A 17,925-nucleotide genomic window follows, 5' to 3' on the forward strand; every position below is an offset into this window, starting at 1 on the left:
TATATATTCATACTAGAAATTGACTATAGAGCTCGGTTCGATGAAATCATGATAGAAAAATCATCGTACCCGCACAACTGCCTTCCCATTCTATGACGAGTCGCGGTCTTCACAAATATGAGAAGTTGACGGCGTACCATTTTTTGACAATATGAGATGTTCTATGATGCGCTTTTTATTTTCATCGTAGTTTCGTAGGGGTTGAGGGCTGCCGCCAATGAACTATGACGAAACTGGGATTTTCGTCATATATGTGGTCTGTTCAATGACGAAGTTTCAAATATCACGCGCAAAAGCGTTATGGAAGCTACTATTTCTACTAGTGTTCTACCAGTGAGCTGATGGATCGAAAATCATGAATTGAGTCTGCGCCGTCTTTTTTCGGTATCAATACAATATTCGCTGAATTGAGAATTGGGAGGCTTGAGGTTCGTAGAAGGTGGAAAGCGTTGGCTGCTCTAATGATATCACCTTTAATAATATCCCAACATATTTTGGAGAAGATTCCGGTGAAACCATCAGGACCCGGGGGTTTGCCCGTCGGGAGTTGCTTAATTGCTCCTAAAGCTTTTCTGTGAATGGAGCAGCAAGGCTCTCCAGATCATGGCTTGGAATTTGGAGTTCCTCCCAGTTTAGGTCATGGTGGCGCACAGGCGGCCTGCTCATGACATTAGTAAAGTGCTCTTGAACCACTGTAGCCTTTTCGTCATTTTTGACAGCCCAGCCATGGCCCTTTCGTAGGCGTTGGATGTGATTTTTCCTCCTCCGAGCGTTAACCCTATGGTGAAAAAATTTCGTGTTCGCATTTCCCATCTTAATGTTTGTTATGCGTGAAGCTTGCTTGCATCTTGCTCTTTCAATTACCGCAAGACCCATGACCTTCTTTTTTAATTTATTTCTGAGGTTCAGCTCGGCTGGGCTTAAGCTCCTTGTTTCTTGCGCAATGTCCAGACGCAGGATCACTTCATTGGCCATGTGTAACTGACTTTTTGCATCTGAGTTTAAGTTTTTGTTCCAATCTTTCAATCTTTAAGAGGTAGCTAGTAGCTTGTGATATAGGATGTGGAAAGGTTCAAAATGTTCTGTCGGCGTATTCCGAGCTTCCAACACCGTGTCCTTAAACCCCGGTAATTTCGTCCAAAAATCCTCAAACTTGAATGATTTCGGGCGCCGAGGCCCGCTTTGGTTGGAGAGTAAGAAAGGACAATGGTCAGATAGGGATGTCGATAGGGCGTGCAGGACATGTGAGCTGAAGGCCGCATCCCATTCAGCGTTGCAAAAAAATCTGTCGAGCTTCACCAACGTCGGGTCATGCTGCTCATTACTCCAAGTGAATTTCCTGTTTTGGAGGTGCAGTGAGGTCACATTCATTCAGGGCCTCCCGGAATTGTCGCATTAGCCCATGATTTAAGTTTCTGTTGTTTCTGTCAGAGGCTTTACAGATGAGATTGAAGTCGCCCAATATGAGCCACCGAGTAGCGGCTGTAGGCTTGGCTAGGCGTAGCTCCTCAAGAAACCTGAGTTTTGCATTGTGCCTAGTTGGTCCGTACACCACTGTTAGCTTGAAATTGGTTGAGCACTCCTTGACAGTCACATCCATTGAGATGTGGAATTCGCCCATGGTAGTATTTGAACAAGTGACGAAGTCATCATTCCATAGGAGTAGGATACCCCCTCTCGTGACTCGTTCCTAGTATGCCCCTTGCCGGCTTGAAGGTGTAATTACGGAGAAGATAGCCACCTAAATAAGCAGCAGTATACTGATCCATCAGCCTCAAACTTCGTTTCCTGCAGACACGCAATGTGACAGAGTGTTGCCGCAATGGTTTGGTGGACGGTGTCCTTCCTAGCTTGCCGGTTCAGGCCTCGGACATTCCACCTAAGCAGTGGCGGAGGATAAAATAAAATTAAGGTATGATGAGATTGATGGTGTATATAACAAAAGTGGAGGATAAAATAAAATTAAGGTATGATGAGATTGATGGTGTATATAACAAAAGTTTTAAAACTACCTTACGCTATACACATATCATTTCAGAATTGATCATGCAGTTTTCCTCCAGGCGCATCCTTACCGAATTAGTTTCACCAAATCATGGTGTTTGCTAAATTAAACAACCAACTATCAATGAAATAAATGAAAGGTAAGAGCAACTAAGCACAAAGCAGCGGGTTTATAAGGAACATAGTCTCATTAGGCCATAATTGTGATTTTAAAACTACCTTACGCTATACACATATCATTTCAGAATTGACCATGCAGTTTTCCTCTAGGCGCATCCTTACCGAATTAGTTTCACCGAATCATCGTGTTTGCTAAATTAAACAACCAACTATCAATGAAACAAATGAAAGGCAAGAGCAACTAAGCACAAAGCAGCAGGTTTATAAGGAACATGGTCTCATTAGGCCATAATTGTGATTTTGATAATTGTGTGATAACATAGTGTCGGTGTTTAACCGGCTGCCCACCGAGGGATATACCCAAGGTGGTAAGTTTTGGGTGAGGAGACGCCGAGATTAGAAACCTGAAGGTGCAAGGAACACAAGATTTAGACAGGTTCGGGCCGCAAGGTGCGTAATACCCTACGTCCTGTATGGTGGTTTGTATTCCTTTGGTATAGAATGATCTAGAGATCGTCTGTTTTGAGAGGGTCCCTGTCCTTCCTTATATATCCGAGAGGCTAGGGTTACAAAGATACTAACCAACACCAGCTAAGGAATCATACCAGAACATATCTCGAGTAGATTCCCTCTGTATCGGTTAGCTCTATCTCCTATTTAAACGGAATAAATAAGAGATAAACAAGATGAACAAGAGATAAGACAGACCTAATCTCTTAGACCTCTTTAAACTACGTTACGTACCCAGTCCCGTGGCCCCGGGTCTGACAAGCCCCCGAGCTCTTCGTAGCTGAATATAGCAGGCTTATCGAGTACTTTCAAAGCAGTCTTCGACTTCTTCTGAAGCTTCGTCTTGAAGTCCTTCTTTGAGTACTTGCTTGGCTGCATCGAAGCTATGAGGTGCTCATGCCTCGAATTTTTGTTATGGTGTGCGATTTAAAAATCGCACTCCATATGGAGTAGCCCCCGAGCCTTAGGTTGAATCGGAGAATCATGCTGAGGGTCCCATTAGTCTGTAATCCTCCTTATCTTTCAAAGAAATTTGAAAAATAAGTAGTCCATGCCACGTATCCTGCAGCCCCCGAGCCTTGAATCCAAATCTCACAAATTTGGAGATAAGGATCCGAAAACCGTGGCATGCAGGTTAAAAAATGACAACTTGAGAAATTACCAAAATGATGATACAAATGATGGAAATTAGATCATGAATTCGAAAGACCCCTTTTTTCGGGCTAATTAGCCCTGAAAAAATGATTAATCGAATATTTAATCCAAACAGTCCACCAAATGACCCCTCATCTTCGGAATATTCCCAAAAAATGACTCTTGAAATTCGGAACAGTAATTTTTCCCACCCTGCTGGTTATTTAACCCCGCGGCAACAGTGAGAAAAACTGTGCTTTCAATCTGCATTTTGCCAAGAGCCACCAAAATCCCCAACCAGGGCCAAGCGCCGCCGCCGCCTCCCCCAAAGAAATCCCCCCACCCCGATCTCCCCGCCCCTCTCCCCGCAGCCCCCGAGCATCTCGTGGCAAGCGAATCGGAGATGGCGTCCAAGAAGTCAGAGATCGAAGGGAAGAAGAAGGAGGCGCAGCCGTCGACCGCGGAGTGGACATACAGTAAGTGTTCCCTCACCGATATGAATAGGCTGGTTTCCGAGGGGTTGCTGCAAGAGAAGAGCCCTGTCAACTGGCGCCCCTCTTACCATGAACCTTTCCCCATGGAAAATATTGACGAAATCATCACATTTCTCCATTTTGCCGAACGGGGATTGGCCCTCCCCTCTTGTTCCTTCTTCCGCGGCCTTCTGTATTACTACAGGCTTGAGCTCCATCACCTCAACCCGAATTCCATCTGCCACATTTTGATTTTTATCTATTTCTGCGAAGCTTTCCTCGGAATCGAACCCCACTGGGATCTTTTCCGCTTCATCTTCCGTATCAAACCACAGCCCACATCAAAAAACCTTTCCGTTGCAGGGGGCGCCAGCATCCAACTGCATCAGCAGGCCGGCGACAAGTATCTCTCGTACAAATTCCCCTCCAACCTTCCTGGGTGGAAAAATCACTGGTTGTATATCGAGAACCATGCTCCCCAACTCCCAGCGAAATCAAACAGACCACCTGTAGTGAGGCCGGAGTGGAATCTTGAACCTTCCAGTGGAGACTTGGATCAAGTCAGGGAATTGCTGGACATCATAGAGGCGCAGAAGATGACGGGAGTGACCGGTGCCTCCGTTATGTTCGCGTTTTTCAAACGCCGCATCCAGCCGATCCAACAACGCCACCGGCTCGGATTCGAGTACATAGGCTCCACTGATCCTTATGCAGAATGTGATCACTGACTCCCGGAGGATATCAGAAAAACTGCGGGGAGTTGTGAGTGACCACAAAGAACTTACTGCGCTGAAGAGACGCGTTGACGACGAGAAGACGGAGAACTTGCATCTCGAGAAATTCAATGCCGAGCTCTAGCGACAACTCGAAGAACAGAAGAAGGAACTCGAGGCACAAAAGCATGCGCACCAGGAGCAGCTCAAGGAGCAAAAGAAAGCGCACCAAGGTAAGCCATTGCTTCCCTTGAGTACTTGCACTGTACGACTCATCCTGGATTCTGAAAAGCTTTCCACCACAGAGCTTAGGAGAATCTTAATGAGTAAAGAAGAGCTACTTACTGATGTGAAGAACCTGCTCTATCGCCATACAGATGACCTCGAGAGGCTGCAGAAGGTGATCGGCGACATTGAGCGATAGTTCGTCGACGGCCTTCAGCGAATCAAGATGCTAGGCGAAGAACTCGAAGACCTCAGGGGGGCCGCCCAGGAGCTGGTGGACATGGTGGATCCACCGGAGGAAGGCGAATCAAATCCTCGGCCCTTGCTGGAGCGGCTCCGCGAGGCTCCAAAGAAAGTATTCAAATTCCTCTCCGAGGCTCCTGTCACATGCGTCAACAACGCCCTCGTGATTGTGAAGTCCTTCCTGCCAAACGCGCAGCTGGAAATATTTGCTCAAGGAATGGCGGCGGACTGCACCGAGGATTAGTTTGACAGATACCTCCTAGAAGCCCAACCTGTATCAGAACGTATAGTTCAAAGTGTAATGCAGGAGTAGGGTACTAAAAACAAGTATTCACTTCCTTGTATATATGGTTTCTTTTGATGTCTCTACTTGTGTGTGTGCCTAGGCTGAATTGGAATCCAGGCTTACGAGGCTTAAGTAGTAGACACTACCCTGGGTGCAACGACCCTAAAGGTAGCCATAGCTCCATGTAGGAACTTATCTAACAAGTTGTCCACAACCCGAACTCGCGGGTCTAAAACTGTTAGAAAAGAACGCGAGCATCGTCGCGCGATTGCCATGCTTAAGGCAAAACTACCCCGAGTCCATCGACTCTGGACGTAGTCAGGGTCGCTCCTCATATGAGCGTGGTCTGCAAGTTAGGTAGGACCCGGACGGATGGATCGGACTTGTTGGGAGCAAATGCGGGCATCTCCGCTGGTCTGCCGTGCTCTTGGCAGAAACGAGACTACCCTGGGTGCAACCACTCAGGATGTAGTCGAGGTGGCTCTTTGTACGAGCTCATCCAACAAACTGGGTATAAACCAGTCGAACGGATCAATTATGTTGGGGAAAATACGACTACTGTCGCGTGCGACCATCCAAGGTCGCGGCGGAAGTCGATATGTAGAGGATTTGGACGGAGCCGAGGGTTCCGTCAAAAAATGAAGTCAATAAGATACGAACGTGGCCGTAGCCTCCGTAACATTCACGATAAGAAGTCGATTTGTATAAGTGTTGCACGTGACCGCGGCCTCCGTGTGCCCATAAAGGAATTTACAACCCGAATCTTGTGGCACATAGCCTCCAAATTGATTCGAGGAAAAGAGATCTTCTAAGCCCCCGGGGATTCAGCTATCACCGAGCATCTTCTTATGGGTAGAACTTGCAAAGGTTCTGAATGTTCCAGAAGTTCGGGACATCCTGACCCTCAGGACATTGCAGCCGATATGACCCTGGCCTTGTAACCTGCTTGACGATGAACAGGCCCTTCCACCTTGAGTTGTGCTTGTGTAGGCCGGATTCGCCCTGAATCCGACGCAAGGCCAAATCACCAATGCTGAATGACCGCTCCCTCACGTTGCGATCATGATATCGCCGACTCCCCTGCAGGTATCGGGCTAACTGAACAAGAGCGGTGCAGCGAGCCTCTTCAACAGAATCGAGCTCTAACTGCCTCGCCTCATCCGCCTCGCCTTCATTGTACATTTCGACCCGTGGAGACTTCCACATGATATCGGCTGGTAAAATAGCTTCAGATCCGTATACGAGGAAGAAAGGCGTTTGTCCTGTGGCGTTGGACGGCCGAGTTCGAAGCCCCTAGACGACAAGTGGCAGCTCATGCACCCATTTGCCTCCCTTCTTGGTGTTTTCATCATAAAGTCTCTTCTTGAGGCCATCGATTATCAAGCCGTTCGCCCTTTCGACTTGTCCATTGGCCCTTTGGTGTGCGACCGAGACATATTTAACTTCGATGCAAGCATTCTCGCAGAACTCCCAGAACTGGTTGGCCGTGAAATTTGATCCCAAGTCCGTGATGATGGTATTTGGGAAGCCAAAATGGTGCAAAATATCGGAGATGAAATCAACAACTCGATCTGGTGTAAGCTTAGCTATCAGCTTGTACTCGATCCACTTGGTAAACTTGTCAATAGCCACTAGAACATGGGTGAAGCCGCCTGGTGCCGTTGTGAAGGGCCCAATCATGTCTTGGCTCCAACAAGCAAAGGGCTAGGATGGCGGTATGGTGATGAGGCTGTGGGTTGGAACATGAGACTGCTTGCCGAAGAATTGACAATTCTGGCACCTGCGCACGAGATCCTCCGCGTCGGTCACTGCGGTGGGCCACCAGAAACCGGCCCTGTATACTTTCCCCACCAGCGTTCTTGAATCTGCGTGGTTGCCGCAGACACCTTCGTGGATCTCCCACAGTATGTCGCAGCCATCTTCCTTAGTGACGCACTTCATGAGAACTCCTGACCGAGCGCCACGCCGATAGAGCTTGCCGTCGACCAGGACAAAACCCTTGCTTCTGCGCAGAACGCGTGCCGCCTCCGCGCTCCTGGCGTCAATTCCCGCTGGTAGCCTTTGATCTTGGATGAAGTCAATAAAAGCCTCTCGCCAGTCCTCCCCCAACACCATAACCTCTCGATCGGGCTGTTGGGGACCCGCGTCGATGGTTACCTGCGGAGAAGGTTTGATGGATGGCTGCTTGAGCTCCTGCATGAAAACTCCCAGCGGGACCTGAGCACGTGTTGACCCCAATTTGGACAAGATGTCCGCGCCAACATTGTGCTCCCGCAACACATGGTGAACTTCCAAGCCAGAAAATTTGCTTTCCAACTTGCGCACTTCCTGGACATAAGCGTCCATCGTCTCTTTATTGCAGTCCCACTCTTTGTTGACCTGCTGAACAACAAGAAGAGAATCGCCATACACAAGTAGTCGCTTGATCCCTAGTGATATCGCCAAACGAAGCCCGTGAAGCAAGGCATCATACTCGGCTTCATTGTTGGATACCGCCCACAGGATCTGAAGGACATACTTCAATTGCTCACCTCGTGGAGAAATAATCAGAACACCAGCGCCGCTGCCATCGAGTTTGAGGGACCCATCAAAATACATGGTCCAGTGCTCTGACTTGTCGACTGGAGTTGGGACTTGATTCTCCCTCCATTCAGCCATGAAATCGACTAGAGCCTGTGACTTGATTGCAGTGCGTGGCTTGAAGTCAATTGACAAAGCCCCCAGTTCCACTGCCCACTTGGATATACGCCCCGTGGCATCTTGATTATGAAAAATATCCGCCAACGGAAAATCCGTAATCACAGTGATCTTGTACTCGTCGAAGTAGTGGTGTAGCTTTCTTAATGTGATTAAGATTGCATATAAAAGCTTTTGAACGGCTGGATACCGTACCTTAGATTCGGAGAGGACCTCGCTGACGAAGTAGACAGGCCTCTGTACTCCAAACGCATGGCCTTCCTTGCCTCGCTCGACTACAATAGCACTGCTGACAACATGGGTTGTTGCCGCGATGTAAAGTAGCAGATCCTCCTTCGGCAATGGTGCTGTAAGGATTGGAGGAGACTGAAGGTGATTTTTTAGATCTTGTAGAGCCCGCTCGGCCTCCTCCGTCCATTAGAACTTATCTTGGCACTTCAGGAGTTTGAAGAAGGGTAGTCCTCTCTCCCCGAGTCGGGAGATGAACCTGTTCAGGGCCACCATACAACCTGTTAACTTCTGCACATCCTTGATTGTGGCCGGAGCCTCCATATCAGTGATGGCCGTGATCTTTACAGGGTTGGCTTCGATGCCCCGAAGGCTAACGATGAACCCGACCAATTTCCCTTAAGGCACTCCAAAAACGCACTTAGTAGGATTGAGTTTCCACCGAAATCTGCGCAGACTGCTAAATATTTCCTCCAAATCTGCAATCAAGTCGCTGGACTCCCTGGTCTTGATGACCATGTCATCCACATAGGCTTTAACATTCCGGTGCAGCTGATCCGCGAAGCACATCTGGATCGCACGCTGATAGGTCGCTCCTGCATTCTTCAACCCGAAGGATATGGTTTTGTAGGCATATATCCCGTACGGGGTGATGAATGCGGTCTTGATTTGGTCCTCCTCCTTGAGCGCAATCTAATGATAACCTGAGTAACAATCAAGAAAACAAAGAAGGACACAACCAGCCGTTGAATCGACAACTTGGTCAATGCGCGGTAGCCCAAAGTGGTTCTTTGGGCAGTGCTTGTTGAGATCAGTGTAGTCGACGCACATTCTCCATTCATTGTTTTTTTTACAAGAACGGGATTAGCTACCCACTCTGGATGGATTACTTCTTTAATGAATCCAGCCGCGAGAAGTTTAGCTATCTCCCTTTTGATAGCCTCACGCTTATCGTAAGCAAACCTACGCAGGCGTTGCTTCTTAGGCACAGCCTTTGGGTGTACATTCAAGCTATGCTCGATCAACTCCCTGGGCACCCCTGGCATATCCACTGGTTTCCACGCGAAAATGTCTCGGTTAGCCCGAAGAAAGCTGACGAGCGCGAATTCCTATTTCTCACCTAAGCCCGCGCCAATAAAGCCCGCGCCAATAAGCTGGATCGTCTTGAGGGCCACGTCATCAGTCGACTGGAGGTTCGACTTGCTGGCCTTCCTCGAAGGAATCTCCAGCCCGGACTGAGAGAGCTGCTGCGCGGCCGCGAATACTTCTCCCGAAGCATCTGGCACACGAGTAGTCGAAGCGTACTGGATTGCCTCCTGATTACAGTCATACGACTTCTTCAAGTTGCCACGGAGAGTGAGTACTCCACTGAGTCCTGACATCTTAAGAAGCAGATAGACGTAATGCGGCACTGCCATGAACTTGGCGAGTGCCGGATGACCCAATATTGCATGGTAAGAAGATTCGAAGTTAGCCACTTCGAATTTGATGAACTTAGTATGATAGTTCTCCCGCATGCCGAAAGTGACTGGGAGGACTACCGTACCAAGCGGGTGTGCCGCGTTACCTGGGATGATGCCGTAGAAGGGGGACTTGCTGGGAACCAGCATGTCCTTAAAATCCAGGCCCATTTTCTTCAGAGTGCTGATGAAGATGAGATTGAGCCTGCTCCCGCCATCGATGAGGACCTTGGTGAGCTTGACCTCCGCCACCACAGGATCCAGGACCAAGGGGAACTTACCGGGCTCCGAAAAGCTCGTCCACTGGTCATCGTGGATGAACGATATGGGGACCTCCGACCAACGGAGTGGTCGTGGTACCGCCGGCTCGACGGACAAAATCTTCCGGAGAAGCAGCTTCTGGTCCCGCCTGGAGCCAAAATCCTCATCTCCCCCGAAGATGACGTTGACGACCTTCGAAGCGTCTTGAAACTTTGGGTTGCACCCTTGGTCGTCGTGGTCGTCATCCTCAGGTTCTTTGTCCGCAGGCTTCTTGTTCTTCTTACCACCACCGGAGTTGCTGAACGTCCTCCGAAGGTGGTAGCAGTCAATGGCAGCGTGGTTGGAACCTGGGTGCCATGGGCACTTTTTCTGCAGGAGCTTCTCAAACTCCTCTTGCGTTGTCGACTTCTTGCCCCGCGAAGGACGATCGATAGCCGTTGGCGCCTCAGATTGCTATCTTGAAGCCGCGGGAACCGCTCCCGCATCTTCTCCTCCTGTTCGGACCAATCGTGCAACATATCACGAAGGCCCGCAACAGTCTTCGGCCTGTTCCGCCCGAAATCCCTGTAGATGCCTGGGTCGGTGATGCCGTTGTAGAAGCAGTCAATGATGTCGTCCTCCGAGATGTTCGCGATGGTGGCGCGAACGTCGAAAAAGCGACGTGTGTAGGACCGCAGGAGCTCGTTACGTTCCTGTTTACATTGGGTAAGATCATGATGAGTACCTGCTGTCGGTGTTTAACCGGCTGCCCACCAAGGGATATACCCAAGGTGGTAAGTTTTGGGTGAGGGGACGTCGAGATCAGGAACTCGATGGTGCAAAGAACACAAGACTTTAGACAGGTTCGGGCCGCACGGAGCGTAACACCCTACGTCCTGTACGGTGGTTTGTATTCTCTTTGGTGTAGAATGACCTAATGATCTCTTGTTTTGAGAGGGTCCCTGACCTCCCTTATATATCCGAGAGGCCAAGGTTACAAAGATACTAACCAACACCAGCTGAGAAATCGTGCCAGGATATATCTCGAGTAGATTCCCCCTGTATCAGTTAGCCTTATCTCCTATTTAAACGGAATAAATAAAAGATAAATAAGATGAATAAGAGATAAGATGAACTTAATCTCTTAAACCTCTTTAAACTGCGCTACATGCCCAGCCCGGTGGCCCCGGGTCTGACAAGCCCCCGAGCTCTTCGTAGCTGAGTGCTGCAGGCTTATCGAGTACTTTCGAAGCAGTCTTCGACTTCTTCTGAAGCTTCGTCTTGAAGTCCTTCTTCGAGTACTTGCTTGGCTGCATCGAAGCTATGAGGTGCTCATGCCCCGAATTTTATTTTTGATATGGTGTGCGATTTGAAAAATCGCACTCCATATGGAGTAGCCCCCGAGCCTTAGGTTGAATCGGAGAATCAGGCTGAGGGTCAAATTAAGCTTGAATCCTCCTTACCTACTCTTCGAATAAATTCGAAAAATAAGTAGTCGATGCCACGTACCCCGCAGCCCCCGAGCCTTGAACCCAAATCTCCCAGGTTTGGGAAAAAGGATCCAAGAATCGTGGTATTGGTGTTACTCTGAAATCCCGAGAAAAACTCTTCGCTTCCTGCATAGTGAAATTAAGCTTCCCGCTGGTTTATTTAACCGCGCGGTGACTTAAGGTTTCTTCTGCACTCTCAGTCTTCGTATGAGTCGTCTTCGAGTAGTTTTGCGGCGTCCAGCCCCCGAGCTTACGAGTCAGGAGAGCCAAATGAGTCATGTCGAGTAGTGCGCATCGCCCAGCCCCCGAGCCTGGGAACTAGCGAAACTGCGATGGCACGCCACGCTGCCTGGAGGGTTGTTGCTGAAGCTTGACCTGAAAAAAGACAATGCACACATTATGTAGCATAATGCGAAGATACCGAGTAGTACTCAGTAATCATATAAAGACACCAAAATTTATTCGGTGTAAAAATTTCGCGTCTTGCTCTTGCTAGGCCATGTAATTTCCCCGGACAGTTAGCCTATTACGTTTATGCACCTGATCTCTGATGGCCGTAGACCATAGCGTAGGGAGCTTAGCCGCATGCACGCGTAGGAGCATAGGCTTACAGAAGAGTCGAGGTTTCACGGATTAAGGCGTGTGCTACCCGAGTACTTTAGCAACCGTTAAGAGAAGACAAAGAAGTCGTCATGCGACAAAGAGGATGCGCAGTGCGCATAAAGTAGTCGGCGATGTGTAGCTCTGGAGGGTTTCATACCCATCGAGAGACATACACGCATAAGTAGTCGGCGAGTGCGTGTGTGGCAACACGCAAAGATCTATACTTCCATAGGGTGTAGTCCCATGAAGCCTCCAGCACTCAGAACACAACCTTGTGGCGTAGCCTCCGTAGTCAGTGTCCTAAGGCTGTGGCAAAGCCACCAGCACTCGGCGCATTAAGTCTGTGACAGAGCCTCCAGTACTCGGTGCACCAAAGCTGTGGCTGTCGGTCTAACATCCCAAGAGTAGTCGATCAGGGCGTAGCCTCCGAGGGTTTCATGCCCATCGAGAGGCGTACCCGAAAGGGTAGCCGATTTTGTGGAGAACAAGTCGGAAAAGGTAAAAATCACTTAGCTTGATTCGTGGATGAATATCGACGAAGCCGAGGAGCTCGTTAATGGAGCTGCGACGGTTTGTTGATGAAGCTCGACTAGTCGGAGTCGATTCCGACTAATTTTCAAGTCGAGACGAGTAGTTGAAGTAATCGTCGGCGAGCTGCCGATCGTCCTCGCGAAGTCGAAGTAGTCGAACCCGTCGCTGCTGCGCGCGGATACTGCGGCACAAGCCGAAGTTGAACCGGGTTGTCGAGGTCGATGGCCGCAGTGCATCGGCGTTGCAGCGCAAGGCGAAGTCGAGCCGAGTAGTCGAAGTCGATGTAGCCGTTCGCTGAAGGATCCGATCTCGAACTCGATAAATCGATCCACCGATGCACATGCATGAAGGTAGCAATCCGCCACCTGGTGAACTAGAAAGATGCCAACGAGTTCGCCGATGGATCTTCGACGCGCCCCCTACCTGGCGCGCCAGCTGTCGGTGTTTAACCGGCTGCCCACCAAGGGATATACCCAAGGTGGTAAGTTTTGGGTGAGGGGACGTCGAGATCAGGAACTCGATGGTGCAAAGAACACAAGACTTTAGACAGGTTCGGGCCGCACGGAGCGTAACACCCTACGTCCTGTACGGTGGTTTGTATTCTCTTTGGTGTAGAATGACCTAATGATCTCTTGTTTTGAGAGGGTCCCTGACCTCCCTTATATATCCGAGAGGTCAAGGTTACAAAGATACTAACCAACACCAGCTGAGGAATCGTACCAGGATATATCTCGAGTAGATTCCCCCTGTATCAGTTAGCCTTATCTCCTATTTAAACGGAATAAATAAGAGATAAACAAGATGAATAAGAGATAAGATGAACTTAATCTCTTAAACCTCTTTAAACTGCGCTACATGCCCAGCCCGGTGGCCCCGGGTCTGACACCTGCACGTGCGATCGCTCCCTGGAAGTTGTCGATGAAGACCTTCTTGAGTCGCTCCCAGGAGTCGATGGAGTTGTTGCTGAGGCTTTCCAACCAGGTAAGCGGCGCAGGGTCCAAAGCCATCGGGAAGTAGACGACTTTGGTGATATTCGAACCCCCTGCGACCTCAATGGCGACCTGGAGGAGATCACGGTCCACGCATCGCGACCTTCGTTGATGTGCTGGCACAGGTCTTCTGGAGGAGGTCGATGATTGGCCTGTCGCGGGTGACCTCCTGGCTGTGGCTGCTGCCTCCCGCCAGGGGCCTGGCTCCCGCAAGCGTTGTCGTTGCTGAGCTGGTGTCGAGGACGGCCGCCAGCCGTTCGGCTATGAGCCTGGCTCCGACTCTCACCCACGCGCTCCTCCCTGATGGTGGACGCTAGGTTATGCTGATCAAGCTGGATCCAGGCCCTCTGTGCATAAAGGAGTGCTTGACGCATATCTGGATCATGACTGCGCTTGAGGATGGCCGTCACCCTGGCGATGTTGGCCACCGGAGTCCTGAAACCCCGTTCGCTTATGGCGGCGAACTCAGGATCAAGCTCGTGATGCATAGATCGCCTACGCTCGTTGGCCCTCCTCCGTCGGATTGTGCGGGCCTTGTTCCTGGCTCTCCGCGCCTCACGATCGGTGGTGTTCTCGTCGCCGGCGTTGGCTGTGATCTCATCTTCGGAGACCGCTTCAAAGTTGGCGATCGGAAGATCCCCATCGTCCTCGCCTTCTTCCGCCATTAACACCTGGCGGGAGGAAAGCTCGTGAGAGCTCGCGTCGACTAGTTCAGTTGACCCCTCCTCCGCAGTAGCCAATGGCCTGCCCTCTTGAAAAGGCAAGGGCTCGAGGTGAGCCACAAGTCGACCCTCTGCCTCGAGTAGATCGGAGAGCGCCATGCCCCTCCAATGCACAATGCGCCCCTCCGACATGGAGGTGATCACCAGATCACCGACACCAAAACAACCCGAAGCCCCCCGACACGCAGTGGCTTCAGGCTTTCCGTCCTGGAGCAGAAAGTCCAGGTCCTTCTCTAGCATGGAGAGGGACCCAGAGACGTTGGCCTCTTGGAGATCAGTGGCCGGTTTGCATGAACCAAGTTGGGATCGGCTATGCAGATCCCTAGATTGGAACAAGTCCAACTCAGGGGAAGTTGCTGCAACGCTGGAAGAAGTCGAGCCTGGAGCAGACTCCATCTCGATCCTTGTTGCAGAAGCACAGGTTGGCAAGTTGTCGAGATCGTCGACGAACTTGTCAAGGTCGCTACGGAGATCCGCAGCGGAAATCTTTGGCTTCATGTCGATGAGGAATCGCCAAAAATCGCCCACACCATCTGTGATGCAGACCCACGAGCCAAAAACGAATGTCATGCCCTGAGAGGGAACTGACCTGGAGAATTTGAAAGTCGCCATCGAGCTCGCCGGTGGATCTTCGACGCGCCCCCTACCTGGCGCGCCAGCTGTCGGTGTTTAACCGGCTGCCCACCGAGGGATATACCCAAGGTGGTAAGTTCTGGGTGAGGAGACGCCGAGATCAGGAATCCGAAGGTGCAAGGAACATAAGATTTAGACAGGTTCGGGCCGCAAGGTGCGTAATACCCTACGTCCTGTATGGTGGTTTGTATTCTTTTGGTATAGAATGATCTAGAGATCGTCTGTTTTGAGAGGGTCTCTGTCCTCCCTTATATATCCGAGAGGCCAGGGTTACAAAGATACTAACCAACACCAGCTAAGGAATCGTACCAGAACATATCTCGAGTAGATTCTCTCTGTATCGGTTAGCTCTATCTCCTATTTAAATGGAATAAATAAGAGATAAACAAGATGAACAAGAGATAAGACGGACTTAATCTCTTAGACCTCTTTAAACTACGTTATGTACCCAGTCCCGTGGCCCCGGGTCTGACACATAGTCAATAGGACTAACAAGTTTGTGAGCTCAAGATTGTAAGATTTCTAGATCCCATGGATGGAGTCCAACATGCAAGATGGCCCAAATTGCTGTCAAGATGCCAGATTGTAGTGAAAATGCAGAGAATATATATGAGGTGTTCAAATGACCACAGCAACGATTTGGACAAGGTTCAGCATAAATGATGCACCGGTTAAACCGACGATGCCAGAATATAACAAGTCGGTGCATTGGTAGTTGCAACAACGATCAAGTGAAGAAGAAATCAATAGCATTGTTTGAACCGACGCTATGGCTTGAGGTGTCGGTGCAATGGACAGTTGGTTACTCAATGAACATGTTTCGCTCTAGAAGGTTTTTGGCAAAAGTGCCTTCAGAACCGGTTGAATCGACGGTGCAACAAGAAGCGTCGGTGTATTGGTCAGTTGATTACTTAGAGAGCATTTCAACGTGCAGAAGAGTTCAAGAGATAAATCCTCCAGGACCGGTTGAACCGGCACCCATTGGTGCAAGGCGTTCGTGCAATAACGTCAACAGAAGATGGCAGTTGGAGTCCAACGGCTAGCATGCCGATTCAAAGTGACCGGTTAAACCGACAGCTATGACCGTTTAACCGACACTTTATGCTTTTAAGGGGAAAGGCATGTAATAGCTAGGAATGGATCTCTAGCCTATATAAGGCTCACCCCGGGTCATTTGAGCTTGCTGGAATTCGTGAGAAACTATAGAAACTCTGCTAGAGTCCTCCAAACCAACCAAAGAGCTCATTGATCAAATCCTTAGATTTAGCACAAGCTCAAGCGATGAGTCGATCAAGATCAAGAGATTCACCACCCGCACCAACATCGGCGCATCATCATCATCAAACATGTGCCTTATGGCCAAAGATATGGAAAGTGAAAGCGATGTAAGTGATGATGACTCCGACTCTCCTTCATTTGAAGAACTTCTTAACTTAATCCATGAGCAACAAAGAGTCATGAAAAGACAATATAAGGAAATTAAAGAACTTAGTGCTCTTAATGCTTCCCTTGCTACAAATTATGATGATTTGTTGTGCAAATTCAAATTGCTTAGCAAGGAGCATGAAGAACTCAAATTAAAAATTGATAGCATTAAGAATGAAACTAATGACTCTTTGGAAATAGAGCAATCTATCCCTTGTGCAATTCCTATCTCCAAGGTAGATGCTTCAACTTCTTGCATTTATTTAATTAATGATTCTTGCTCTAACCTTTGCAAAGAGAAATGCTATGAGAATATTGGTGTAGAATCATGTGATGATCTAATTGCCAAGGAGAATGATGAGCTCAAGCAAAAAGTAGAAAGGCTCATGAAGGACTTGGCAAGATTGAACGCAAGAGCATCAAGAGCATTGTCGAACCTTCTCAAGATAACCATAACAACATGGTGAAAAAACTTGAGAAGGGATCAACCGTGACATGCTTCAAGTGCTATAAAAAAGGCCACAGGTCCTATTAATATCCTCAACCCAAGAGTTTCACCATCAAGAGTTCTCTCATCTACACCAAGCCCAACCGGAGAAATAATAGCAAGAGCACCTCCTATGTCATCAAGAAGAAGAGCAATGGTAAGATGGTTGCTCATAAGGTTGGGAAGAAGGAATGGAGTTGAAACCGCTCCATTTGGGTGCCTAAAGAAGTTATCATCAACATGAAGGGGCCTCAAATGATATAGGTTCCAAAGGACACTTGAAGCCCGTAGACCAGCATCGGGAGATTTGGAGACTTGGCTTGCAAGATGAAGAGAAAAAATCAAGCAAAAAAGTAAGTTCATAAGTTGGACATTTGTTGCCCAAGTTCCCATAAAGCAATTAAGGTAATGGTAGTTAGATTTCAATTCAAGCATCATGTAGCTCCATTGCTTTGGCTAGGTTGTGTACATACGTTGCATCTCCTAGTATTGTTATATATAGTAGGTTGCTTGTGTTTTTCATTCTAACTCATGAGCAACCTACATGGTTTGATAAGTGCGTTGGACACTACACTTTATTACTTTTATGGTACATGGACTTCATGAGGTATGTATTTCATTTGTGTACCATGAGCACAAGCTATATGATATGCTTCCTATTGTTCTTGAAAATAATGTACATACATTTGATTGGTGATTCAAACACTAAATGCATATATAAATATATGCACTAGCTAAACTGACGATCCTTGCCGAGGAAGAGCACCATGGCACCTCAACAGAAGGAGGCACAGCAGAAGATAGTCCTAGCCACCTACCATATTCCGAGATGATAGATATCCATGCCATGGTACCAGCACCAGCAATGAGCTTCATTACCACACCAACGACGCCGTGGAAGATTAGGCCCGAAACCAACACTCTGACGCAACATATCCTGATGTTTCAGATAGCGCACAAGTGAGATAAACTGAGAATAGATAAATAAAATGGTCCTGATTCAAGTACCAATGCATCTAAATAGCTGTGCAGAAACATCAAGCTGCAAGGCCAAATGAGATCTGGGTTCAACATGCTTTCACATGAAAAGAAATAATCCAGCTTTCTATCATATTATTACTTATCGACATTGCAGTGAAAAGCTGAATTCGTGGTTGTTTGACGGACCTGCATGTGTACTCGATCTCAATTGCAGCAAGATCTATCTGTGCAT

This window comes from Panicum hallii, chromosome 5, assembly GCF_002211085.1.
Source record: "Panicum hallii strain FIL2 chromosome 5, PHallii_v3.1, whole genome shotgun sequence".
NCBI classification, from domain to species: domain Eukaryota; kingdom Viridiplantae; phylum Streptophyta; class Magnoliopsida; order Poales; family Poaceae; genus Panicum; species Panicum hallii.